We start from the raw sequence: 27,192 nt of genomic DNA, 5'->3' as shown, positions 1-27,192 counted from the left end.
AAATTCATTTTATTTAATCTATTCATTATTTTTTTAATTTTATGTCTAAACATTATCAATGCTTATTTAGTAAAATACAATTCCATTAATTCATATAATATTTTATCAAATCTGGGTTTCTGGGTGTCTGGAATGGATTTATTCAATTTGCATTATTCTTTATTGGGGAAAATTAATTTGATACTTGACATTTTTTGTTACTCAACTTGACTTCTAGAAAGAATTAATGACAAGTACAAAGGTACCACTGTATTTGCATTTTTATAGGCTTAGATGATTTTTTAATAATTGTTTTCTGAGATTTTGCAATCCATGTTCTCCCTCTCTCTCACCCTTTGCCCTCCCCAAGATGGCAGGTAATACAATATAGGATGTGTATGTGTTGTCAGATAATAGATATTCCATGTTCATCGGGTTATAAATCAAGACAGATATCACTTACACTAGAGAAAAATTCATGGAAGTAATAAATTAAAGAATTATATGTTTCAATCTGCATTTAGACTCCATCAGTTCTTCTATGTCAATTACTAGCCTTTGTTATCATGAGTCTCTTGGAATTATCCTGGATCCTTACATTATTCAAAATAGTTGTCATTCACAGTTGATCATCATACATATCTACAGACATAATTTGAAGAGAATTCTTTTTGTTGCCCTGCTGATTTGAATTCTGGTTCTTATTTAAGATGGAGACTCCTTTATGCCTTTGAATTTTGATATAGTTAATGAGGCAAAAGAACTACTGCCACAATTTATGTTGCCAATGCTAGTTCAGTGTTCCCCTAGAACCATTAATACCTAGTTGTTCAATCCTTTTACTGTCTTTAAGTACTGGGGTACTTCTCTCTATTGCTGCTGTCTCCGTATTCCACTTCCACTGAAGAGCTCTAAGATAGCCTGCAACCCATTGTCTACAGACTTCTCAATCTTCCCAAACTCCTCTGGTCTAGAAAAAAATTACTAACAGTGATTTAATTTTTTTCTAGATAACATATTAATGCATTTGTTTTCCCTTTTTATTAAAAATTTTACAAAACCCTTCAAAACAAGCATTTCCATATACAGAAAAAAGATTATACATGAATGAAATGAGCATATCTTATGTTTAGTTTAATTTTCTTCATATCTACATAACAAATTACATCCATGTATCCCAGCCCCTTCCCCAACCTCCCTGAATCACAGAAGGTATCATCTGGGAAACTGACACATTCATACAAATTAAAACTTTCATGTTTTCACCTTTCAATTCAATGGAGATAATATTCACAATTGATTCTTCCAGTATTAATTCTGTAGCCTTGTATAGTGTTACTTTGCTTATATTCATTTCATTATCCTATGTAGTTCTTTCCAATTTTTTTTTACATTGGCTTGCTCATCACTTCTTATGGTTCTTATGGAACTCCCATGCCAATGGGGTTCACATTCCAATAGAGTTCCCACTATCAATAGGAAATTTTTCAAGTATGAAATTTCCCAATAGTGAAATTTCCAACATTTATAAGTCTAAGAAATTTTAAGGTTTACAAATGTTAGCTAGTCTGATGGGTGTGAGATATCTTAGAATTATTTTGATTTTGATTTCTCTCATCAGTAGTGATAGGGAAATTTTTTCATAGACCTATGGAAAAAAAAGGAAAAAAAAAAGAAAAAAGTTATGAACAATTTTCAGATGAAGAAATCAAATCTTTATATGGATTTCATTTCTTCATCTTAAAATTGTCTGTTCATATATATTGCCCATTTATCAATCAGAGGGTGGCTCTTAATCTTTTTTTTTAATATAAACTTAGTAAGCACAACCACCATGAACAAAAATTAACTAAACAAATACATTAAAATTATGTTCAGAACCACAAACTCCACATTGTCTGAAATTTGTTTAAAAACAAGTAAATTATATGGGTGGGCTAATATAAACATCCTCTGTTTTAAGTTCCCTTTGGATTTATTTTATTTGTATATTTTTCTTTCTTTTTTGACATATTTTTTCTTAATGCAATCATGGTATATTTATTATTCTTTTCTTTTCATCTGTGAAGATTAAATTTGACTCCCCATAATTGTAAAGATTAAATTGTAACCCCTGCCCATTTTTAGATTTAATCATCAAAGGTATAAACATCCTATTCACACTTGAGTGGGGAAGGTATGTGACCCACATGTGCAATAGTGGGCAACAAATCAGAATTAAAGTGACTGCCCCTGGGCAGTCCTAAAGCAAAGCTTTAACTGTGATTGGGAGACATAAAATTAGGTGAAGGCACAGGAAATGACACAAAAGAAAGTGTCATTAAAAGTGAGTTACAATTTCCTGTGGAAGGGAGAATCATCTGAGATGCATGGGAGAATCGTCTGATAACTTCAGCTGAAGAAGAATCTGCTGACTAAGCCTGAGACCGTGTTCCTAGTGAAGCTGTTCTTAAATCTCTTCCTTTGAACTGACACGTGGTGAGTGAAAAGGCTGACTCCTTTCCTGGATTTTCTGAAAAAAAAAAAAAAAAACTAGCCTCAGGAGAGACCTACCTCTTGAGAGCAGGTCCTTGGCTTTGCCGAGGTCCTAAGGACTAACTCTCCCTGCCTAGGTTGAGACAGGAGCTGGGAGTAAATCACTTAGTCCTTAGGCTAGATATCTTACCCTATCCTCTCTCTGATTTCCTACTTCATTCTTTCTATATTTTGTAAATAATTTATAAATAAATCTCTTTGGAATAAATTAAATTCCTGGTGACCCTATACTTAAATATAATCCAGTCCAACCTTTTTTATAATTAACTCTTTCTTCGCCTTACACATTTTTTCACATATTTCCCTTATACTCTTCATATTTCCAATATTTTCCATTTCCAATAACATTATATAATCCATTATATTCAAATATCACAATCTATTCAACCATTTATGATTCAGTGTATTTGTGCTGTTTCCAGTTATTTTGCCATAACAAGGCTTCCATGAACATTTCCATACATACAAAACATTTTACACTCTCAATGTGGTCTCTAGGTCAATTAGTAGGAATAGTTTTAAAGCTTTTAAACTGTATTTCCATCTTGTTTTATAAAAAGAAAATAGTTACAGCTGCTATTGAAATGTAATATTAGACCTGTTTCTATGTATTTCTATCAATATTTAATTTACTCTCTTTAGCCCATCTGGTTCTCAGTTAACTTATATTACTGGGATGATCTTTTGCTAGGTTGGTTCTTAGGAATGTAAAAAAAAATGGCTCATTTCTTTAATTTAATGGGATACCTGGAGATCCTCTTACTGCAGAGATGAGTAGAGATAAACCAGCCTACAGTGACAGGAGATAGAAGCCATAGAGACAGGATGGAGGAACCATAGAGACAGAAAGTGAGGTAGGAAAAGGTTATAAAAGAGGCCAGCATGAGTTGGTCAGTCTGTCAGTTTCTAACAGTTTGAGCTGGTAGTTAAGATATCAGTATCTGAGAAATCAAAGATTTCATTCTCTGATTCCAGAGTCCTTTTTCCCCTCTCTGACCATCATAAATGTCCTTGGACATTTCTCTGAGATGCCTCTCATTAAGGGGGATTTCCACTCTGAATATAGTGTTGATGAACCCCATTTCGGATATATTGTTGTAAATTATCATTTGCCTCATTTGGATTAGTATTTCTAAATGCCTTTTGGTTGCCAGGACCACACTCTTTTCAAAACAAATCTCTAAAGCTTTGTCATACCTATTAGAACTTTTGTTCAAGTGCCACAACCCTTCAGGGATGGAGATTAATTCCATAATATAATGAGTATTGAAGTAAGACTTTTGCAGAATGTTTATACTCTCTAAGCCAATTGTTGTCCCACCAGAAGCAATGTTTGGATACTGTGTATGCTCAGGCTTAGATCTGCAACTAATCTCCTATAGGTGTGTGTGAGAGGTTGGGGGGAATCTCCAGATATCTAACTTATTTAACATACCTAAGATTCTTTTCATCTGCTTAATTTCTTATTTATTTTTGGTTTCATTTTATTTTAGTTCTGAGAGGAGAAAATTTAAGTATACCACTATTATTATTCTGTGATCTATTTCCATTAATGTTTCATTTTGTTTTTCCTATTAAAATCTGGGTGCAAAAAGACTTGGTGCATGCAGACCCAATATTAATAATGATCCATAGTACTCTACCACATAATATAGTTACCCTGTTCTTCCCTTCCAGTTATATCCCTTTTAGCCCCATCTCTGTCAGAGATCATGACTGCTAACCCTGCTTTCTCTTGATCAGTTGAGGCATAGTATGTTATGCTCAAGTCCCTCACTTTTACTCTATATTTATGTCACTTTTTTCAGTATGTTTCCTGTAGACAACATATGATCAGGTGCTGTATTTTATTATTTTTACTATACATTTTTTTTACAGGTGGATATCCCTACCATTACACTCCATGTCATAGTTGTGCCTTTCAGGCACTCCATTCTTCCTTACTGTTTCCCTCATCAGATAGCAAATTTCTTTTCATCAAATTCCTCCCCATTCACATTCCTTCCCCTAAATTCTTTCTTTATTCTATAATCTTGCCCCTCTACCTCTCCATATGTATACCACTCTAGATATCCCTTTATTTCCTTCCTTTTCTTATCCCTTTATCCACTTTTCACTTAACACATCCTTCCTTCTCTCATTCCTTTTGTCCCTCAAGAAGACTCCCAATCCCTTTCTTATCTTTTCACTCTTCCCTCCTGTTCCTCTGTACTTAAGAAAAAAAAATACTCTTCTAATTGTGTATGTTATTCTCTCTTTATCCCAGGTCCTATGAGTCAGGTTCTTGTATTCCCAGTCCTCCATAAACCCTCATTTCTTTCTCTGTGACAGTTCTTCCGCTCATTCTTCCTCCTTATGTAATAGCCATTCCACTTTGCCTGTACCTGGTCTATTGCACTACTCCATTCCATTCCCTTTGGTCTTGATACTTCCATATATACCTACAAAATATGATGCCATTCCCAGGAGTGATAGAAGACATTTTCTTATAAGAAAAATTGACCTTTTGGATTGCTTATGATTAGACTTTCATTGCCTTTGTTAGTTCATATATTTTCTACTAAGCTCTCATTTTTTATCCAGGAATATTTTAAAATCCTTTAATTCATTGACTATCATTTTTCCTTTCATAATTATGCTTATCTTCCCTGGATTTGTTATTCATTGTTGTAAGATCAATTCTTTTAGTCTATCAAATACTATATCATGTCGGTTTGTTTTTTTCATTTTTAAAATATTTTTTTGAAAATTTTATTTACTCAATTTAGAACATTATTCCTCAGTAACAAGAATTATGTTCTTTCCCACCCTCACTTCACCCCACCCCTTACCCTAGCTAACATGAAATTCTACTGGGTTTTACATGTGTGCTTGATCAGAAGCTATTTCCATGTTGTTGATGTTTGCACTAGGATGATCATTTAGTCTACATACCCTATAATATCCCCCTTGACTCATGTAATCAAGCAGTTGTTTTTCTTTGGTGTTTCTACACCCACAGTTTTTCTTCTGAATATGCATAGTGTTCTTTCTCATAAATCCCTCAAAGTTGTTCAGGATTACTACACTGCCACTAATGGAGAAGTCCATTACATTCGATTGTACCACAGTGTATCAGTCTCTGTGTACAATATTCTCCTGGATCTGCTCCTCTCACTCTGCATCAATTCCTGGAGGTCATTCAGGTTCACATGGAATTCCTCCAGTTTATTATTGCTTTGAGAACAATAGTATTCCATCACCAAGATATTCCACAATTTGTTCAGTCATTCCCCAATTGAAGGGCATCCCCTCATTTTCCAATTTTTTGTAACCACAAAGAGTGCAGCTATGAATATTCTTGTACAAGTCTTTTTTCTATTATCTCTTTGGGGTACAAACCCATCAATGCTATGGCTGGATCAAAGGGCAGACAGCCTTTTAGCACCAATTGGACATAGTTCCAAATTGCCTTCCAGAATGGATTCAACCATTTATTTTACATTTTGTGCTTTTTTCTAAGTCTTGCTGGTCTTAAAATCTTTCCCTTCCCAAAGGTCTGACATGTATACTATTCTGTGTTCACACAATTTACTTATAGTTTCCTTCTTTATGTTCAAGTCATTCACCCATTCTGAGTTTATCTTGGTCTAGGGTGTGAGATGTTGATCCAATCCTAATCTCTTCCATACTGTCTTCCAATTTTCCCAGAAGTTTTATCAAATATGGATTTTTGTCCCAAAAGCTGAGATCTTTGAGCTTATCATAGACTGTCTTGATGAGTCACTTACCCCAAGTCTATTCCACTGATCCTCTTTTCTGTCTCTTAGCCAGTACCATATTGTTTTGATGACCACTGCTTTACAGTATAGTTTGAGATCTTGGACTTCAAGGCCACCTTCCTTCACATTTTTTTTTCATTATTTCCTTGGATATCCTTAATCTTTTGTCCTTCCAAATCAACTTTGTTATGTATTTTTTTTCTAATTCAGTAAAAAAATTTTTGGTAGTTCAATGGGTGTGGCACTAAAATTAAATTAATTTGGGTAGGATTGTCATTTTTATTATGTTAGTTCATCTTACTCATGAGCAATCGATGTTTTTCCAATCATTTAGATCTAGTTTTAATTGTGTGGAAAGAGTTTTGTAGTTGTGTTCATATAGTTCCTGTGTTTGTCTTGGCAGATAGATTCCTAAGTACTTTATATTGTCTAGGTAGATTTTAAATGGAATTTCCCTTTCTAATTCTTGCTGCTGAGATGTGTTAGAAATATATATATATAAATGCTGATGACTTATGTGGGTTTATTTTGTATCCTACAACTTTGCTAAAGTTGTTGATTATTTCTACTAACTTATTAGTTCATTCTCTTGGATTCTTTAAATCATATCATCTGCAAAATGTGCTTGGTCTCTTCATTGCCTATTTTAATATTTACAATTTATTTTTCTTCTCTAATTGCTACTGCTTGTGTTTCTAGGACAATGTTAAATAATAGAGGTGATAATGGACATCCTTGTTTTACTCCTGATCTTACTAGAAAGTGTAATGGTTGTTAAATTTTGTATTATTCTTAATGTTGCTCTACAATATTTATTTTTTGTGTTACTTTTAGTATTTTCTCCTTAAACTTGCAGCTATGGAATTTAGCAATGATGTGCCTGCTTTTGAGGTGGTGACTGGTGGATTGTTTCCATTTATATTTTACCTTCTGATTCTAGAATTTCTGTCCATTTTTCCTTGATGATGTCTTGGAGTATGATGTCTAAATTTTGTTGATCATAGTATTCCAGGATTCCAACTATTCTTGCAGTGTCTATCCTTGCTCTATTTTCCAGATAAGTTATTTATGTGATAAGTTATTTTTTATATTGTCTTCTATTATTTCATTCTTTTGATTTTGCTTCATTATTTCTTGTTGTCTTAAGAAATCATTAACTTCCCCTTGTCCAATTCTCCTGCTTAATACATTCTTTTCTTTCATTAGTTTCTTTCATAAGTTTCTTGATTTTCTGGCTTTGATCTTCATTTTTTTCTAATTTTTTCCTCCACCTCTCTCATTTGACTTTTAAAGATTTTTTAAAACTCTTCCAAAAAAATCTTTTTGATATTGTGACCATGTGACTGTTTTGTTTGCTATTTTTGAAGTAGGTGTTTTTATTTAATTGTCCTCTGAGTTTGTGCCAAGATTTTCCCTGTCCCCATAATTGGCATCAATAGTTGGGTTTGTTTTTTTCATTGTTGGCTCATTTTTATTTGTTTATTCATTTATATTTTAATAGCCAGGCTAATAGATTTAATTACTGACTTTTTTCTGGAGTCCAAAAATTCTTATTATATTGATGTATGTTATCTCAGGTTTCAGGATTTTTTTAAGCTGTGTATTTGTTTTTACCTAAGTTCTATTTTGTTTTTACAGTTTTTATAGTCAAGGGTCTGATATAATCCTGAGATTCCTGTTCATGACCCATTCAGTGATTCAGGTGCTCCAATCAGAGCTCACAGGCATTTCTGCCACTGTAATTATAAACAGCCAGTATAACTCCCACTGTGGCAACAACCAGGGACTCCACTATTCTGGGAATAACCACAGTTGATGAGGTCCCAGTCCCTCAACAAACATATTCACTGGTAGGTACTCCTTCCCACTCCTCCTGACCTACTAAAGTAGCCATGAACAGAAAAGGTGTCCAATTTGCATTTTTTCAGGCCTCCACAGTGTGAAGATTAAATTTATCTCTCCCCTGATTGTGAAAATGAAATTAATTAACTCTCCCCTGATTGTGAAGATTAAATTGTAACCCGTGCCCAATTTTAGATCTAATCACCAAAAGTTTAAATATCCCACTTTATCATTTAGTGGGAAGGTCTGTGACCTATGTGTGCAATAGTGGGTGATGAAACAGAATTAAACTGACTGCCCCTGAGCAGTCCTAAAGCAGAGCTCCAACAGTAATTGGTATATGTAAAAACTGGAGGAAGGCACAGTAAGTGACACAAAAGAAAGTGTCTTTAAAAGGAAGTTACAACTTCCTGTGAGAGAGAAGTGTCTATGATTCATCATAGATTTTTGGGAGATTCATCTGAGATTGGCCTGAGATTTTCAGCTGGTGAAGAATCTGCTTACTGGATCTGAGAACCTGAATTTGATATGACTGTTCTTAAACCTCTCCCTTTCCACTGACACATGGTGAGTGAAAAAAGGCTAACTCCTTTCCTGGATTTTTCTGAAGAGATTAACCTCCAGAGAGACCTATCCTCTTGAGAGAGGCTTCCTGTATCCCCAGGTTCTTGGCTACAAGGTCCAAGGCCTCTCTGGTTAAGGACTAAACTCCCCTGCCTGTTTTTGAACAAGTGGTCAGAGAAAAATACTTAATGTTTAAGCTAGATATCTTACCCTGTCCTCTCTCTCACTTTCTAACTTCATTCTATCTATATTTTGTAAATAAATCTATTGGAATTAATTAAAATTCCTGGTGACCCTATTTTCTAATAATCCAGTCCAACCCTTTATAAAATAAACCCCTATTTTCCCATTAAAATAATCCCTCATTTGTTAACAGTGTGACTTGAGTTCCTGCTCTTAAGACCTGGCACTTGCTTACTCCAAGGTATCTATTCCTTCAGTCTCAAGCCATGGGATAGCTGAGCTCTCCAGAGTCAAGGTGGATAGAGAGGCAGACACAGTTGCCCCCAGGTCTTTTGTCCTGTGGATTCAGATTTCAGTGTTATCCATGGGATTCAGGCTCCCCACATTCAGCAAGCAAGGTGAGGCTGCTAATATTGTCCTCTGGGATTCCTTTTTAGCTGTTTGGCATCATTTCAGGTTTCTATATATTTTTCCTGCTTTTAGTGTTGATTTTATGAAGCTTTTTTTGGTTGTTTGTGGAGGGATTTTAGGAGGGTGAGAAAGCTTCAGAGTCTACTCCACCATCTTCCCATATTGTATCCCCTAATGATTCTTAATCTTATAAATTTGACAAAGTTCTCTATATATTTTAGACATAAGACCTCTCTGTGAGAGTCCATCTATACTTTTCCCCAATTTTCTGCTTTCCTTCTCATCTTGGCAACATTGTATTATTTGTAGAAAGCCTTTTCAATTTAATATACTCAACATTATCTATTTTGCATTTGACAGTGCTTTCCATCTTTTGTTTACTCATAAATCCCTCATCTTTCCATAAATCTGATAGGTAACATATTCCCTATTCTTCTAATTTACTTAGAATGTCTCCTTTTACGTCTAGATCATTTATCAATTTTGATTTTATCTTAGTGAATGGTGTAAGGTATTGGTCTATACTTGGTTTCTGGCAAACTAATTTCTAGTTATTCTAGATTTTTTTTCTTTTACCAAAGAGTGATTTCTTATCTCAAAAATCTGGATCTATGCTTTTGATAAAAATGTCATTAAAATATTTTGCTGTTGTTTCTTGTATGTCTGTTCTAATCTACTGATCTATTTTTTTATTTCTTAGCCAGTACAAGAAAGTTGTGATAATTAGTCTTCATACAATTCAAAATATCCTGCTGCTAGCATTCATTCCTTTATATTTTTCTTAATTCTTTTGAAATTCTTAATGTTTAGTTCTTACGAATGAGTGCTGTTATTGTTTTTCCTAATTCAATGAAATATTTGTTGGTAATATACAATTTTTAATCATCGTTTTTTCACATTTTGAAATCCATGTTCTCTTCCTCCTTCTCTCCCCTTTTTATTCCCCAAGAAGACAAGTAATATTATTAGGTTGTACATGGGTTATCATACAATGCATATTTATATATTTGGCATGTTAAATCATTCCCAGTTGATCATTATACTTTATGGATGTTGTGTACAAAGTTCTCCTGTTTCTGCCCACTTCGTTTTGCATCACTTCATAGTTTTTCCAGGTTCTTTTTTTGTGATCATTCTGTTTTTAATTTCTTATGCAATTTCAGTACAATAATGTACCAGAAGTTGTTCAGTCCTCAATTAATAGGCATTCTTTCAATTCTGTTTTTTGCCATCACAAAAGAGATACTTTGATTTTTTTTAGGTAAGTCTTTTTCCTATATCTTTGATCTCTTTAGGTCAGGTAACTGATTTTTTTTTTTACTTTCATACTCAGAATTCAGTTTGACATGTTTGTTAGATGAATGCAGAAGAAGTTTGGGAAGAGTTAAATGAAAATTGCTTAGCTCCCATTCTACCTTCTTTACTTTTTAGTATATTTATGTGGGCACTAGGTGGTAGGGGATAAGAATTTGATAAAAAACTAATTAGTTATGTGGCTATGCTGGTTAATAGGAACCATCCAATGATATTACTACCTAATGGTACTTTGGTCTTCAAATAGGTTTATAGGCTTTCTTCATGATTTATTATGATGCCAAAGTAAGCATACCAAAAAATGAACAATTCTTAAACTACTATTGGCTATTCGATGCCAAAAAACAAGTTTGATTGATTATTTTTCTCTTGTGGAAGAAAAATTGTTTGAGAATTATGTAGGCATAGACTTGATTTATAGTTTCAAAAATCTCTCAAAGATGCTAATTATTGTGAATTTGACTCCTCTTACTTTAGTAGATCATTATTTAATAAGAACAGTTTAGATCATGGCTTAAATGGAGCTAAGCACAGATAAAAGACACAAATGTCAATGATTAATTTTACCTAGGACTCTTTCATATGTGTGGACATTAAGGGGAGTATTGTTTAGATTGCTGTTGAGAGGATTATTACATCAGTGATGGCACTTTAGATTAGTAAACTTCAGAAACATTCAAATAGGCCTAGCATAAAATTTATATATAAAATAGACTTGTATTAAACCAAATCTATGAGAATGGTACATCAAGCAGATTACTTATCAGATATATTTAAATCTATATGAATCACAAATTCATATAGCAGCTTGTTAATTAGTTAAAAGGTTACTATTGATAGATACTGTCACAATCATTCAAAATACTTATTTTGATATTTCAAAGAAACTATGATCTCTTCACAAGGACACTCTATTCAGCAATGTAAATCTTAAACCACCCACTCCTCATTCAATGGGATTTTTTTTTCTTTGTCTCCCATAAATTCTATTCTACCAAATTGACCAGAGACTTTCCTTTAGCATTCTTGACATTTCAGGAGCAGCAATGGAGCATAGTGGCTGTCCCTTGGTTATCCTTCACTTTAGCTCTCTGGTGATTCCCATCTTCATTTTTGGTTATTTATCTCTTATGGCATCTTTTCTATGCTTCTCTTGTGTAATTCTTGGTGATGTGAAAGAACCAACTTATGTTCATATTCATTCTCCTCTACATTGTACTTTAAGCAACTATCAATTTTAAGTCAGCAGATATTGTCATATTCCATGACTTAAAGCCTTGCAGCATCAGTTAAGGATTTTGTATTAAAAAGATAGGACATTGTTTTAGGGGAAAGAATTGGGTCACTAAATGCACTGTGCTGTATCCCAAAGGCAAACAAGCCTTCTTCTTTCATATATATATATAGAGAGAGAGACAGAGACAGACAGAGACAGACAGAGACAGACAGAGACAGAGAGACAGAGAGAGAGACAGAGAGAGACAGAGAGAGACAGAGAGAGAGAGAGAATTCCATACATATATATATATATATATATATATATATATATATATATGCGGATCCCTCACAATGATTTTTTCCATCCAACCATTTAGTATATTTATAAATTTTAAGAAATAATTTAATGAATTTGGTTTCCCATTTTTCTAATTAGATTGAATTCTTTTGAGAGATAATTAAGAAATTATACAGTACTTGGGGGCTTTATGAAAAAAGCATAGTATTATGCACAAAGAGAAATATACAGAAGGCCTCAATATTTAAAGTAATTTCTCTTAAGATTTAGATGCTCTATTGGACATCTGCAACTAGAATGCTAAAAAAATTATGAAGCATATATTTTTTCTTTTTATAATTTGCTTAAAATAAAAATAAGAAGACTATTAGATTAAAGAATACCTAGGAAATATTGGGTTGGCAACTTTTGTATGGCATATATTAGGTATTGTGCAAGATGAAATTTTATATATTTTATACCATTTTTGAAAGAATCAAGAAAATTAACACTATATATAATTGAAAATTTAAATTTTTAATACTTTATATTTTTGAGGCAAGAAATATATGACAACTTTCAGAATCACTGATAACTTTTATTTTAATTTTAGTGTATAGATTTCTTATTATTTATTATATATTATTATTATTTTATTATTTTTATTATATAGAACTCACTTACCTATCAGGGCAGGAATATATCAAAACCCAGAGGTTTTGATATATTCCTGCCCTGATAGGTATAGGTAAATGAGTTCTAGTTGTAGCTTAGGCTCTTACTTTGAAATCTTTCATCTTAGAATATTATTAACTCTCTTGGTGTATGAGAAGTAACTTTGGGGATTTTTAATACATTCATGGTTAGCTATGTTAATGTTACTAACATAAAATTCTATGTATTGGGGAAGCTAGGTGGCTCAGTGCATTGAGGGTCATTCCTAAATATGATGAAGTCCTGGGTTCAAATCTAGTCTCAGAGACTTCTCAGCTGTAATATGACATGGGCAATTCACTTAGCCCCAATTGCCTAGCCCTTACCCCTCTTCTACATCAAAGACTATACATAGTATTGATTCCAAGATAGAAGATAAGAGGGTTTTGTGTTTGTGTGTATGTGTTTTTTTTTTTCATATTTTGTGTTATATTCTCTTGGTCCCAATGGATGAATGCAAAAATTCATGCTTAGTGAAGTAAAAAACTAGATAGTCTGCATGGCTAATAATTAAAAAAGATTTTTCATTATGAAATACATGATAGTATGAATAAATATAGTTATATTTATAGAATGACATTGAGAATATTTATGCTAATATATGTTTTATAGTATAATTGATTTCTACATATATGTTTTTAATATGTTTTAAATTTGAGATGAAATTATATGTTAGAAGAATTTTACAATAAAACCAATAAATTCAAAGAATGGATATGTCTATTATTCTATACTATAATATTTAATGGTTATACTTCTTAGCAAGCAATTTGGCTACTTGTGATAATTGTGGAAAAACACATTTTATCAAAAGATAGGTTTTTAGTTACAATGTATGTAAGCTACTGTACCCTGTAATGCATGTAGGTAAGTAAAAAAAAAAATCCATTTAGATCCCTGAGGCTTAGCTAATTTAATAGTGAATTAAAAAAAAAAAAGGTTTCCTCTCCTGAATTCCTAACTAAACTAAATTCTCACTAAAAGCCGAAGACATTAACAGAACACTAACCCTAAAGGCTCCTAAAAGGTATATCTAGTTAAAATGTTTACAAAGCAACTCCAACAATGGAAAAAAACTGCTCAAAAATATGACATAGAATGCAATCATATTATTACAAACTGATTTTACAGTTTCAGACCTCTTCCCAAAAGGGCATAATGGGTGGCTGCTCAGCAAAAGGTCTTTAAAGCAAATATGGCATTCACGCAGGTGTTTTAGCTTAGAACTTGAAAATATGTGGTTTTTAATGTACCTTTGTTGGGAAATGGTTAGGCTCAAAGAGCAAATACCAGAATTTTATTAAAGGATTATTGTGGTTTTCTTGAAGCATGCAAAGAAGAAGAAAGTTTGTATACTGATCTCCACAGTTCTCAGAATAATATATTCCTGTCCTTGAAGGATAAAGCTGAGGACACTTCACCAAGTTAAAAGTGCTAGAAGGAAACAATTTAAAGTAATCCAGAAGGGAATCTAAAATAATCCTAGTACCTGACTTAAAATTAAACGGACTATTCTGAACATCCTATAAAAATGTATTCCCAGTAAGAAATATTTGAATCATACATTCCATATAATATATACACACATATATGGATGCACACAAATCATTCACTCTGGGTGGAGTTGAATACTACACACATTCAGGGGGGTTGGGAATAGTATGCAGTTTCTAAAAGGTTCACCATCACTGGACTAGTTTTACAACCAAGGATAATATAGCTAGCAAAGCTGATCATAATTATTACATAAGGTAAAAAAAAAAAGGATATGTAATAAACAAAAGGTGTTTCACCTATTTTGGGGATAAAACCCAGCACTCAGTAGAAAATTTGATCTATTAGAAACATACAAAGGGAATGATGAAAAACCCATCATAAGTGACACAAAAGGTCAAATCATTGGATTTCAGTATGGGAAAACATCATCTAAAACCTTTAAGAATGACATCATTAATTTGAGTACTTTGAAAGGGCATATAGAAATAATAACTTTGAGAATTAGGTGAGCACAATGTAGTGAGCCAAAGTAATCATTAAACAGACGAGGAAAAGGTAAAACAGAACAACTATCTCATAGAAAAGAAGGAGTGGGAGAACTGTCCCTGAGAAGGGGAGTAAAGTGTGGAGGGCTGGTAGTACTAGAATCCTATTCTCATAAGATCTGAATTAAAGAGAGAACAACATATCAAACTAGAAGGGTAAAAGTCTTCTTAATGTACAGAGAAACAGTATGGAAAGAGGGTAAGTTAAGGGAAACACTAAGATTCCCCTTGAGGGCCTGAGAGACTAAAGCTTCTCATTCTGCTCTGTTATGATTCTGTGTTTTGTCTCCAGGCTACACCCTGAAGTTAACATACAGGACTAATGTCCTTTTAACCCAGGGCCTATGTGAGATTGGTCTGTATTCACAGGATTTACAGGATTAATGAATGATGGCTAAGCACCCTTTATACATGATGCTTGGCCAAAGGCCACAAAAAATTGAGTCCAGTACATCTGTTCATGCTTTTGCAATTGCTCTAAAACAACTTATCCTTATGTTGTAAATAGTCTAAGAAGTCTTGAAGGTATCCAAAATCCTCTGAAAAGACACTACTGCATGTGGAATATATATGCCACCTGTGATGGTCAATGGACCTATTTGCATCAATGGCATTGGGTATAGAACTTACTTGTGTCAGTGGTATGAGCCAAGTAAGTGATAATTGACAAGTTACTTATGTCAACTTGCATTGTACTTCTGATATCACTTCTATATGTGTAGCTCAATTGTGCTATAAAAAGGGACTACTCACAAGTCTAGTTGTCTTTGGTTGCTAACCAGAGTTCAACTTTATTGTGAGACTGGCCCTCTCTCAATAAATATTTCTTTTTGACTTGGAGACTTTTTTTATTTTTTGGTGACTTAGGAAATAAATTTTTATCACTGGTGATAAGAAAAGGTATAAATGGGAATACATTTCAAAAAATAGGTGGGTAAATTGAAAGGATAAGGGAGGGGTCGTTGGGATAAAATAAAGGAGGAGTTTTTAAGAATCAAACTCATATCAACAAATAGAAGGGAGTATTTGGGGATATAAAGGGATTTTTAGAAAGTCAGATAGAATAAGAACTAAAAGGTAAAGGGGATGGGATCAGGGAGGGACCTTTAGCATGGTGATCTAATTTGAAGCTAAGAAGGTAAAGGGAGAGGATAAGGAAGGATTTCTAAGAATTAGTGCAAACTGGAGAGGTAGTAGAATAAAGAAACTGGACATCTGAGGAGAGAGATGGCAAAAAGAAAATAAGAGTAAGACAAATATTGAGGGAAAAGAGAATGGAGGGAAATATACAACTACTAATTATGGCATTGAATGTGAATGGAATGAATTCAACATAAAATGAAAACAGATCACAGCATGGACAAAAATCCCAAAACCAGCAATGTGTTGTTTACCAGAAACTATAAAAAGTATAGACAGAGAAAAACTAAAGTGATGGAGCAGAATATACTATGCCTCAGCTGATACAAAGAAAGCAGGACTGGCAAGCATGATCTCTGACAAAGTTAAAACTAAAATAGATATTATCAAAAGACATAAAGAATGGATTTGTATTGTTAAAATATAGTAATAAAGTATTTATTATTAATATTAAGCCTATATATACCAAATGTTATAACATCCAAATTTTTAAAGGAAAAATTAAATACTACATATGGAAAGAAAAAACAAAAGAATAATAATGAAGGACTATAATTTTCTGCTCTCAGAACTAGATAAATATAACCAAAAAATAAACCATAAAGAATTCAAGAAGAGTATTGATCCTAGATAAGTTAAATATGATTGGTATCTGGAGGAAATTTAATGGGAACAGAAACCAGCTGGGTTTCTCAGTGAATTGAGAGCCAGGCCTAGAGATGGGAGTTCTTAGGTTCAAATCTGGCCTCAGACACTTCCCAGCTGTGTGAACCTGGGCAAGTCACTTGACCCTCATTGCCTAGCCCATACCACTCTTCTGCCTTGGAGCCAATTCACAGTACATGTACCTTCTCAGTGGTACATGAAACATTTCTAAAAACTGGCATTTATTAGGGAAAAACAAACAAGCATTATAGTTAAATGTTAAGAAAAAAACTAGTAATATGAATTAGAAAATGGTATTGATTAGATGGTCTGATAAGGCACAATAGAGAGGAAGAGAGTTTATTAAGTCCCAAGAAAGGTTAGTATTTAGCTAGATGGGGAGCATTGCAGTGGGAGAAAGAGGGTTAAAGAGAATATATAATTAGGAAGATCTTGTGTAGTGATAATGGCTAGGTACCCATACTTTAATGAGAAGGAAACTCTTATTCTCTGACAGAAATGGATAATATGGGAGAATAAGAGAAGATAATCCTCTAAAACTATATTTAGACTAGATTATGGGAGACTTTGGAATTCAAATTTCTTGGTAATGTGGTAGAATGAAAGATAATCTAGGAGTTGCTATTTTCCCCATCACATCAAATAAACATGTAAAAAGTTGCAAAATGTGGCAAAAACTTTAATAATTTTGAGAAAGGAAAAAAATCCCTATTTTTTTTAGAAAAATAAGAAGCAACTCACTAACCCATTGCTTCTAATGGTTAAAATACCCATACACTACCACTGAAAATTTGAGCATATAAACCATAAATACCAAAATAATTGTAGCAATATTCTCTGTGGTAGTAAAGAACAAGAAGAGATTTTCCTAAAATTCAGGTGAGCCCACATAATTCTACTTCTGTAAACCTCAGTATTTCCCTACTCTCTGCAAGATCAAATCTGAAGTGTTTTTGTCAGCATTTAACAGTTAAAAAAAAAAAAACTTGGTCCCTTCCTACCTTTTTAATCTTAGAGTTGGCTCCCTTCTTTATATCCTTGTCTCCTTGTGGTGCTTAAATCAGTAGTCTATACCTCTTGCCTCCTTGCCTTTCACCAGCTGCTCTCTCTCCTCTCCACTGCCTTTTAGTTTTCATGGTTTCATGGAAGATTCAGCTCATACTCCTCTTTCTGTAGGAGGCCTTTCCCAGGTCTCTCCTCCCCAATTACCTTTCAACATACATTGTAGTGGTAGTCTCTTGGTGATCGAAAATGACGATTGTCTTTGTGCATTATCATCTATTGATGTACCCTCATGTGGCTTTGGAGTCCAAAGGCTGAGGTGCACAGTTTGTGGCAAATGGGGCCTGGGACGCCAGTTGTTACTGGAGGTGTGGTTGTGGCCTGGTGTCAGCATTCATGCGCAGCAGCAAGACGTCAACGTCGTTCATCTTCAAAGGTGGTGGTGGCATGGTGAATGTGGGTTCGCCAGCTGCTTCTGTCAGAGGCAGCGAGTTCTAGTTGCTTTGGTGTCATGCCAGCCCACTTCAAGTTGGACTTTAGCTGATCCTTGAATCTTTTCTTTGGTCGGCCTTGTTTCCTGAGTCCAGCTGACAGTTCACCATAGAATACCTGTCTTGGTATTCGCTGTGGGTCCATGCGGATGACGTGTCCAGACCATCATAGCTGGGTTTTGAGGACCATGACTTCGATGCTGGTGGAGTTGGCTCTGTTGAGGACTTCCTGGTTGGTGATTCGGTCCTGCCATCGGATCCTCATGATTGACCGGAGAGAGCGTTGGTGGAATTGCTCCAGCTGTTTCATGTGCTTCCGGTACAGTGTCCATGTCTCACAACCATACAGGAGCGAGCTGAGGACCACTGCATTGTACACTTTGAGCTTCGTCGCAGTGCTTACACTGCTGTGTTGCAGGACTTTGGAGCGCAGCCGCCCGAGTGCCTGGCTGGCCTTTTGGATCCTGGCATTAATCTCGTGGTCTAGGGACCCGTCTTTGGCGATGGTGCTGCCCAGGTACTTGAAAGTGTTGAGGTTAGAAAGCTGCGTGCCCTCGATTGTAATGCACGGCTGGTTCATTTTAGCCTCCCTGGTGCAGGTTGGAACAGCACCTCTGTTTTGCTGAGGCTGATAGTCAGGCCAAACAGTTTTGTTGCGGTGGAGAACCTGTCCACAATGGTTTGCAGATGATTTTCTTGGTGGGCCATGAGAGCACAGTCATCTGCGAAGAGAGCTTCCAGGATGAGTCTCTCTGTTGTCTTTGTTTTTGCAGTCAGGCGGCGAAGGTCGAATAGTGAGCCATCCAGGCAGTATTTGATGTACCTGCCCAGGTCTAGATCCATCACAGCATGGATAATATATTGTATTATATTGGTAATATATATTGTAATTATTGGGTGATAATTGGGTGAAGTATAGGTTGAATAGTACCGGAGAGAGGACACAGCCTTGTTTCATGCCATTGGATCTCATAAGGACCTAGATATTTACATGTTGTCTCTCATTAGAATGTGTCCTACTTCAGGGCATTGACTGTTTCTTCCTTTCTTTATATCCCCAGTGTTTAACATAGTGTTAGCACAAAGTAAGCACAGATTAAACACTTGCTGACTAATATATAGCATTTTAAGGACTGAAAAGTAATTTTATATATGCTATCTCATTGAATCCTCATCACAACTTTGTGAAAAAGGTACTATTATAATTTCCATTTTATAGATAAGGAAACTGAGGTTGAGAGAGATTAAGGGACTTGCCCATCATTAAACAACTAGCAATTATCTGAGATAAGATTCAGTCTTGGGTATTCTTGGTTTCAAATCTATCCTCTTCCCCCCACCCCCAACTGCATCTTCTAGCTGTCAACTAGAAACAAAATGAGTACTTATGGTTGGAAATGGTTGGAAAGATTATGCTATATTTTTATGAGGAGTGCTATTAACAGATTGTGACTTTGAGGAATTAAGAAAAATTTGTCACTATTTCCAAGAACCAATGCAGAGTGAAGTAAGCCATCTCAAAAGAAAAATATATGCAACATGTTTCATGTTTCATCAGCTGTAGGACTTTAGATCTCTAGAAATTTTACCAGTTTCACTTGGCAAACCTTGACTTTTGGTTGTAGCTATGTATTTGTTCCTTTTCTTCCACTTAAATGTCTAGTTCAAGGATGTGTAAAGCTCAGGCAAATGACTACCCATGACTTGAAAACCCTTAACATGACACCCAGGACATTAAAAAGTGGTAGAGATTACATCAATATTAAAGACAAAGACCTCTGACAATGTATGCAGTTATAACAAGGCCCTACTCTTGACAAGGTATTAATCATGTAAAGCAAGCTATACCCAAGAGAAATTAGAAAATGGGGAAAGAAAAGACACTCTAAGTAAGAGGGAATAGGGACAGCTTCCTATATAAGTTGGGATTTTAGTTGGGACCTAAAGGAGGCCAGAGAAGTTTTTAGTCACAGAAAGGAACCAGAGTATTCCAGGCATGGGGGGTGGGGTATTTAGGAAAAGATGACTGGAGGCAAGAAATGGAATTTCTTATTCATTGAATAGCCAGGATGTCATTGTCATTGGATGGAAGAGTGAGTGTCAAAAAATAAGGTATAATAAAATAAAAAGGAGGGGATAGGATACAAAAGGCTTTGAAGGCCAAACAGAATATTTTTATTTGCTCTTGGAGGTAATAGGAAACCACTGGGTTTTATTGAATAGGGACTGGACCTGCTTTTTAGAAAAAAATATTTTAATAACTAAATAGAAAATGGATTGAGTAGATAGAGACTTGAGGGAGGTAGATGGACCAGCAAGTTATAGAGGTTATGAGGTCCTGCAATAGAGTGATAGCAGCATCAGAAGAGAGAAAGCACCATGAAAAGCATGAGGCAAACATGAAAGAAAAATGGAATTTTTATGGAAGATTTTTTTTTCTTTTAAGGTGGCTAAAATGTTATATGCTATAGAACCTTGAAAAGTAAGAAGAAAAAATAGTTCCTAAAAGTATGTTCTTTGTACTACAATTTAAGTAAACAGTCCTAGTGGTTAAGATCATTAGAAATTAATTTAAAATATAATTTAGGAAATGGCATCTTTAAGCACTCCATTTAGATAGGTATTAATGAGTTTCTATGTTGCAACAGAATAATTGAGTTTAGGAGAAGATTAATAACCACCATTTAATTTAGGGGCTATCACTAATGTAAATGAACCTACCATGTTCATTTCCTCATGGAAAATTAGGTGATATTGTGGTATGGGCTTCCCCTAGACTCCCCCAAACCCCAAAGGTATGCCAGGTCAAAAAGCCGAAGGAATTCCTTTCCACTTGCATTCCTGCAGTGCTTAGGGAAGATGACCCTGAGCAACAGAAGCCAATATGATAAGAAGGGTTTCTAAGAGAGACATTCCCTCTGGCTTCTCCCAGCTTTTTGATAAATACAGATGGGCACCTCTCAGTATATTTCTGTTTGTACCTCAGATATAAACATCCCCTGAACTAAACAGGTCACTCCCTCCTGTATTCAGGGTATAGCACAACCCCCATCACCCAATCTCTGGTCATAACACCCCACCATCACCCTATTTCCAAGTTCCATAGTCCCTGCTGTCAAGAGGGTAAAATAATCCCCCTCCTCATCTCTTCTGGGAGGTAGTGTCTCCCCCTGTACCTGCCTCCCAGTCATTCAATTCAATAAATTCAACTTAATAAATCTATTTTTAGGCTAATTATTGGAGCCTATCATTCTTGATGAGAATGCCCTCCTCAGCCCAGGTTTTCTCTCTAGCTCTCCCACAACATTTGGCGCATTTTTTAAAACTCTAAATAAATGATTCTATGATTTCGGTTGTTAAATGTTGTCTTGTTCTAATTTCCCTAATTATTTTTCAGTAGATTTATCCTCTTACTCTATCACTCACTATTCTTCATAATTATGTCTGTATGTCTATATTTATGCAATATACATACATATATACATTTGTTTCTCTAGCACATAACTGGGCACCTGCTATATACAAGACAGAGTAAAATTCTGTTGAATTGGTAGCAAAAATGAAATTAAAATGCTATACTTTTGATAGTCCTTTGCTCTGAAAAACTACATTTGGAAATGAACCCATTTCCTTGTGAAGTAATGCATTATTTTTCCTGATAGCATTAATTTTAATGAAGATTTTCCTTATGTCAAAAATAAATGGGGGGGGGGCAGCTAAGTGGCGCAGTGGATTGAGAGCCAGGCCTACAGACAGGAGGACCTTAGTTCAAATCTGGTCTCAGACACTTCCTCGCTGTGTGACCCTGGGCAAGTCACTTGACTTCCACTACCTAGTCCTTACCATTCTTCTGCCGTTCTATTATTCAGAAGGTAAGGGTTATAAAAATAAATACATAAACAAACAAACAAATAAATAAATGGATAAATAAATAAATACATGTATCTTTTCCCAACCCTCTCTCACATTCTGACTTCTGGAGTCAAATAGAACAAATTGACACCTCCCCCATTTTTTTAATATGACTATCTTTTAAGCCCTTGAAAAAAGACAGTTATGTCCCTCTTTTGCTTTTCATCTGGCATCTAAATACCTCTTTTTCCTTCAACAAACCTTATATGGCAGCTGCAAATTTCATAGATGTGTTTTATATCATCATTGATAAAGTAATTCAATGGCATAGGACCAAGTTCAGATCACTAATTTATACAATTACAAACCTCCTTACCAGTTTGGTCAGTCCAGAAATATTTATTGAATTGTACCTATGTGTACAAATACAAAGAAAGTCTGTTCTCAAGGAGCTTACAGTCCAGTGAGAGAAGACAAAACATACAAGAAGCTAAAAGGGACTGGGAATGGGGGAAAAAGTACATAATACAAAGGTATGATGGGAATTTCCAAACTCTTGAATTCTCTCTTTAAATAAAGGCCCTATATTCAATGGCACTGCTCCCTAGTTAAAGGGTCCACTCAGGGGTTTAAAGGGTACTTGATGATATGTGATTACCAGACAAATTCAATCTTACAGCATAATGATATTTCCAAAATATGGGTTCTTGGGGAAGGAAGGCATGAAGTTCAAAGAATTGCAAAGCTTTGTAGTTGCTGGGAAATGGGTCCATATGATGAGAAATTGACACAATAGGGAAGCTGATATGTAACTTTTACTACTCATAGGGTCCCATCATTCTATGAATCTGAATTCAGAAAATTGCATTACGTAGTCCATATTTCTTCATCATACACACAAGTATATAAAGAGATATGTTGTCAAATCAGTTTAAGACATTGACACTACAATGTTATAGCATTCACCTCCTTTAAAGATTTAGGAATCTTGTCTAATAAGTAAATAAAGTTAACTTGACATGTTATTTTTGATGAAACCATGCTGATTCTTGGTGAGGCCTCTTCCATTTCTCAACATTTACGAGCCATCTATTTGACAATAACTTCTAGATTTTCCCCATAAGGGAAATCAAGTTCACTGACCTACAGTTTGCTGATTCTATTCTCTTCCTTTTAAATAATTAAAAAGTGGGATAGAATTATGAGCTCATTAAAAATAAAGATTGTTTTCTTTTTATTTCTTTTTCTATCTTCAGGCCCTAGAACGGGACCTGGCACAGAATAAATGCTTAATAAACGATTTATGATTGACTTAGCTTACATTCTTCTATAAACTTGTGACATTAATTCTATTGTAAAATTATTTTAAATATCCATGGCAGTAATTTATCAATACTTTCCACTGCTTTCAGAATCTGAGAATTCATCTGGACCAGGTGACAAACATTAAGGGCATCTAGATACCCTTTTTAATTGATGGAGTGTCTTGGGTAACATCTCCCCATTAGCCATTTTTGTGATGTTCCTTCTATTCCTGAGATTATTCTCCAAATCAGAGAAAATAAAAGCAAAATTAAGAATTTTCCTCTTTTCTGTGAGGTGTTTGTCTCTAATTCTTCTATTGTTCCCTTTCTAATTTCAATGCTAAAAGAAAACACAATCAAAACAAGTTCTTTTTGTTGTCTTTACATTTCTTCTTTAGCCTCAGGTTATTCTGAGATTCAGAATTGCTGTGTTTTTTTCTTGGAGAATGAAGAGTGACTTAAATCAGAAGGAAAGTGTGTATAAGCTTCAGAATCTTTGAAAGAAGCTACCCAGTTCTTTGCATGCACAGAAGATAAGGATTTACATGAATAAACAAGTTTTTAATGAAATTTAATTTAACCATCATCTTTTAAGCATGTTCTACACCAACTTCTGCTAAGCACTGAGAACATAGCATAAATAGATAAATAAATAAATGGCAAAACAGATGAATATTAAGGACATAATTCCTCACTTCAAAAACCTTACTACTGGGGCAAGGAGGTGAAGAGCTGAAACAAATGTTCAATGAGCAATGTACAGCAACCAGACGAGGGGAATCTGGGCAATATGGTGGCGATCAAGAGGAAGCAATACGAAATAGGAGGTCCTGAGGTGAAGAAGCCAAAAGAGAAGGGGGAAAAGGTAAGAGCTCATGCCAAACCACTCCCTCTGGCTCCAGGGAAGGCAGAGGGAGAGGAGTACCATATCCCCTGCCCAGTCTAAGGGTAAATGGAAGAATTAGGAATGAGTTCTTATCTTCTCATCAAGGAGAATAAATTTCATAACAGGACACAATTCAAGATTTAAGAACACTGATGCCTCATTCTAAAGCAGATAACAAAATGGACCAGAAGGACAAATTGTTTGTATTTTATGAGGTCTGTGAAATAAAAAAAAAAGAACTTTAATAAAGGTATCTATTTTGAAGATAAGAAAAAACAGGATCTCTATATGTGGCTTTCAAATTCATCTCAAGGACCTTTGGCTAAGTTCTTAGTTCAGAATATACATACTTTGACAGAGTTAAAGATGACTGGAAACTGTTTTAAGAAGTTCACAACCTCTTCTGTCTTTTGATCCTTCTTTTGATGAATCACCACATTATTATTTGATAAAATTACTCCTTATTCAGATATTTTGTACTCTTCAATACCATCCCAAAAGCCAACCATTTGTTAACCTTGTGTTTATCTTTATCAGTATGGATCATAGGATCTGTTTCTTTTACTACCAGATCATAGAGGAAGATGCAGCTCTTGTAGAAATTGCACCTCATTTTGTCTTGAATCTCATAAAGATTTTCCAAGGCAGCTTTGGAGGACCAACTTTCATGAAAATCCACATGATCAGTCACTAAACATGCATCAGGGTATAATGAGAATGGCCACAGCTACAAAATACAGGGAGAGACAACAAGTCAAAGATGTACAGACACTCAACAAAAAAAAGATAAAACTATTATTCCAGAAGATTATGCTGATGATGTTTTTAAGTCACCAGTTTAAGAAAAGTGAGTGGAAATACTCTTTGTGGAAGCAGAGCCCAAAGTCAGTTTGAAAACAAGAAAGAAAAAGACACACAAAAGACAAAGAAAAATAAAGCAGAAGGCTTTGAAGACTAAGAAAGCAGAGTGAATCTGTGGAAACAAATAATGTTCCATTATTTTGTATTTATTTTGCACTCAGTATGTAAATATTTTTGTTATCCAGGACTTTGGTACTATACATGATTAAGAGGAAAGGAAAGATACAAATCAAGTTCCCAAAATGTTTGATGAAAGATCTTTTCGGTCATCTGTTTGTTTGTTTTTTTTCTTAATAAAATAAAATGTAACAAAAACCTTACTATCTAAAAGGAAGAATCAGGAAGTACACTTGTGTCAACTTGGAAAAAACCAGAGCCACTAAAGCACTTACAAAACACATCTTTAATCATTACAACGGAGACAGAATTCACAAAGCCACCATAGAGAGTCATATACAACACCACATAGAGCCAAACTCTGGGTCTTTAGGAACAATGTCTCTGGGAAAATGTCCCATGAATGAAAATGTCCAAACTCCAATGAACTGAAGAACTTGGAGTCTTATATAGACTTTGAGGAATAAATGAAAGGAGGGAGGAAGGAAAATCCCAGCCAGAAACTGGACTACATGGGGGAGGCCTAGATACAATGGAAGAAACTTCTAAGACAGAAGGGTACTTAATATTTGATTATCTCTATCACTCCTCTTCAGGATCTTTAATGAGTGCTTGATGGTTTATTGTCCAGTCTGAGACAAGAGTCAGTCAGAAAGTTCCTTGAAGGCAAGTTCCCTAGGGAAAAAGGTAAATTTGGGGGATTCCATTAAACAAGATTGTCACTTGACATATTCACACATAAAGTAATATAAGATATAATCTGATGGGCTCAGGGGACATATTTAGACAAAAAGCTCTGGCAAAATTTTAGGAGTTAGAGATTACTTTTTAATGGAATAATATTAAGGCTTTCTGGAGGCAAAGGCATGAAAACTGTGTCTTGTAGAAAGAATGATTTTGGTAGATAGATTTGAAAAAAAAACAATGTTCCATGAATAAGGGATGGCTTGTAGAAATACACAGCAGAGGATGGTATAGGGCAGTGATGGAGAACTTTTTAGAGACCAAGTGTCATGCCCCCCAGAGACCACATGCCATGCCCCCCTAAACCCTGTGCTACAATGCCCTGCATGCTTTGCCCTCCTCTTATCCTAAACAAGGTCCATTGGACTGCTGGGCAGAGGGATGGGTGAAGTGAAAAAATGTCCTTAGAATGGTGGAGAGGGAGAAGAGAGCAGCTCCCCAGTCCCACTTTCTAGTAATGAACTCTGGTGGGTGATGGCTCACATGACCACAGAAAGGGCTCTGTATGCTCTTTTTGGCACATGTGTCATATGTTTGCCATCATAAGTATAGGGTAAAATAACAACTTCCAGTTTCACAAGATAAAATTTTTGGAATTAATGTGAATTAAACTTGCAAAAGTAGTTTATAGACAATGACAGAATATGTTGATTACATAAGTGACCTGGTAAATACTAAATGGAAAATTTATTCATGAAGATACTTTAAGAAGTGTCTCAATAAATTTATCTGGTTGTGTTTTTTTCAGCAAAATACTAAAAGTCTATAACTACTAACAACTATAATAAAAGACAATTTTCAGTAAATAATGTGATTCATCTATTTGAATAGAAAATGTAATCCATAAGTAGACCACCACTTGTCTATTGTAGCAATTAAATCCAATGGACCCAGTGCTAGCATTCAGCCTGATAGCTTTAATTTGTACAGATTGGTGATCTGATTAATAATACCTTTACTGGTTTCCAAATCAAAGCATATTCATTTTAAATTCTAATCATAAATATAGCTCAAATTTACAGGACAATTATGTTTAATGAAGCATTTTTCACAACTATTCTGTGCAGTCTATGATATAAGTCCCATCCTATACAGTTAACCACAATGAAGCTAGATGCTACCCAGACACCCTGCTATCTGATTTCCCACTGTTTTCTTTCTTCCCATCTAGAACAATTATAACCTAGACCAGATTTCCAGAGCCTATTCAATCTACTACCACCCAGAAATTGATCTGCTCAGTTTTGAAACTGACCTGGGGCTAAATTGTACTTATTGGAGGATAAGTG

The 27,192-nt window shown here is 34.8% G+C and overlaps 1 pseudogene; it reads left to right on the top strand.

Annotated features, from left to right (window-relative positions):
- Positions 1-24,043: 24,043 nt before the first annotated feature.
- LOC100617790 (ribosome biogenesis protein BRX1 homolog) lies at positions 24,044-25,152 on the top strand (annotated as a pseudogene).
- Positions 25,153-27,192: the final 2,040 nt, after the last annotated feature.

Source organism: Monodelphis domestica, chromosome 3 (genome assembly GCF_027887165.1).
Source record: "Monodelphis domestica isolate mMonDom1 chromosome 3, mMonDom1.pri, whole genome shotgun sequence".
NCBI lineage: Eukaryota > Metazoa > Chordata > Mammalia > Didelphimorphia > Didelphidae > Monodelphis > Monodelphis domestica.
This window is presented reverse-complemented; position numbering and strand designations above follow the sequence as displayed.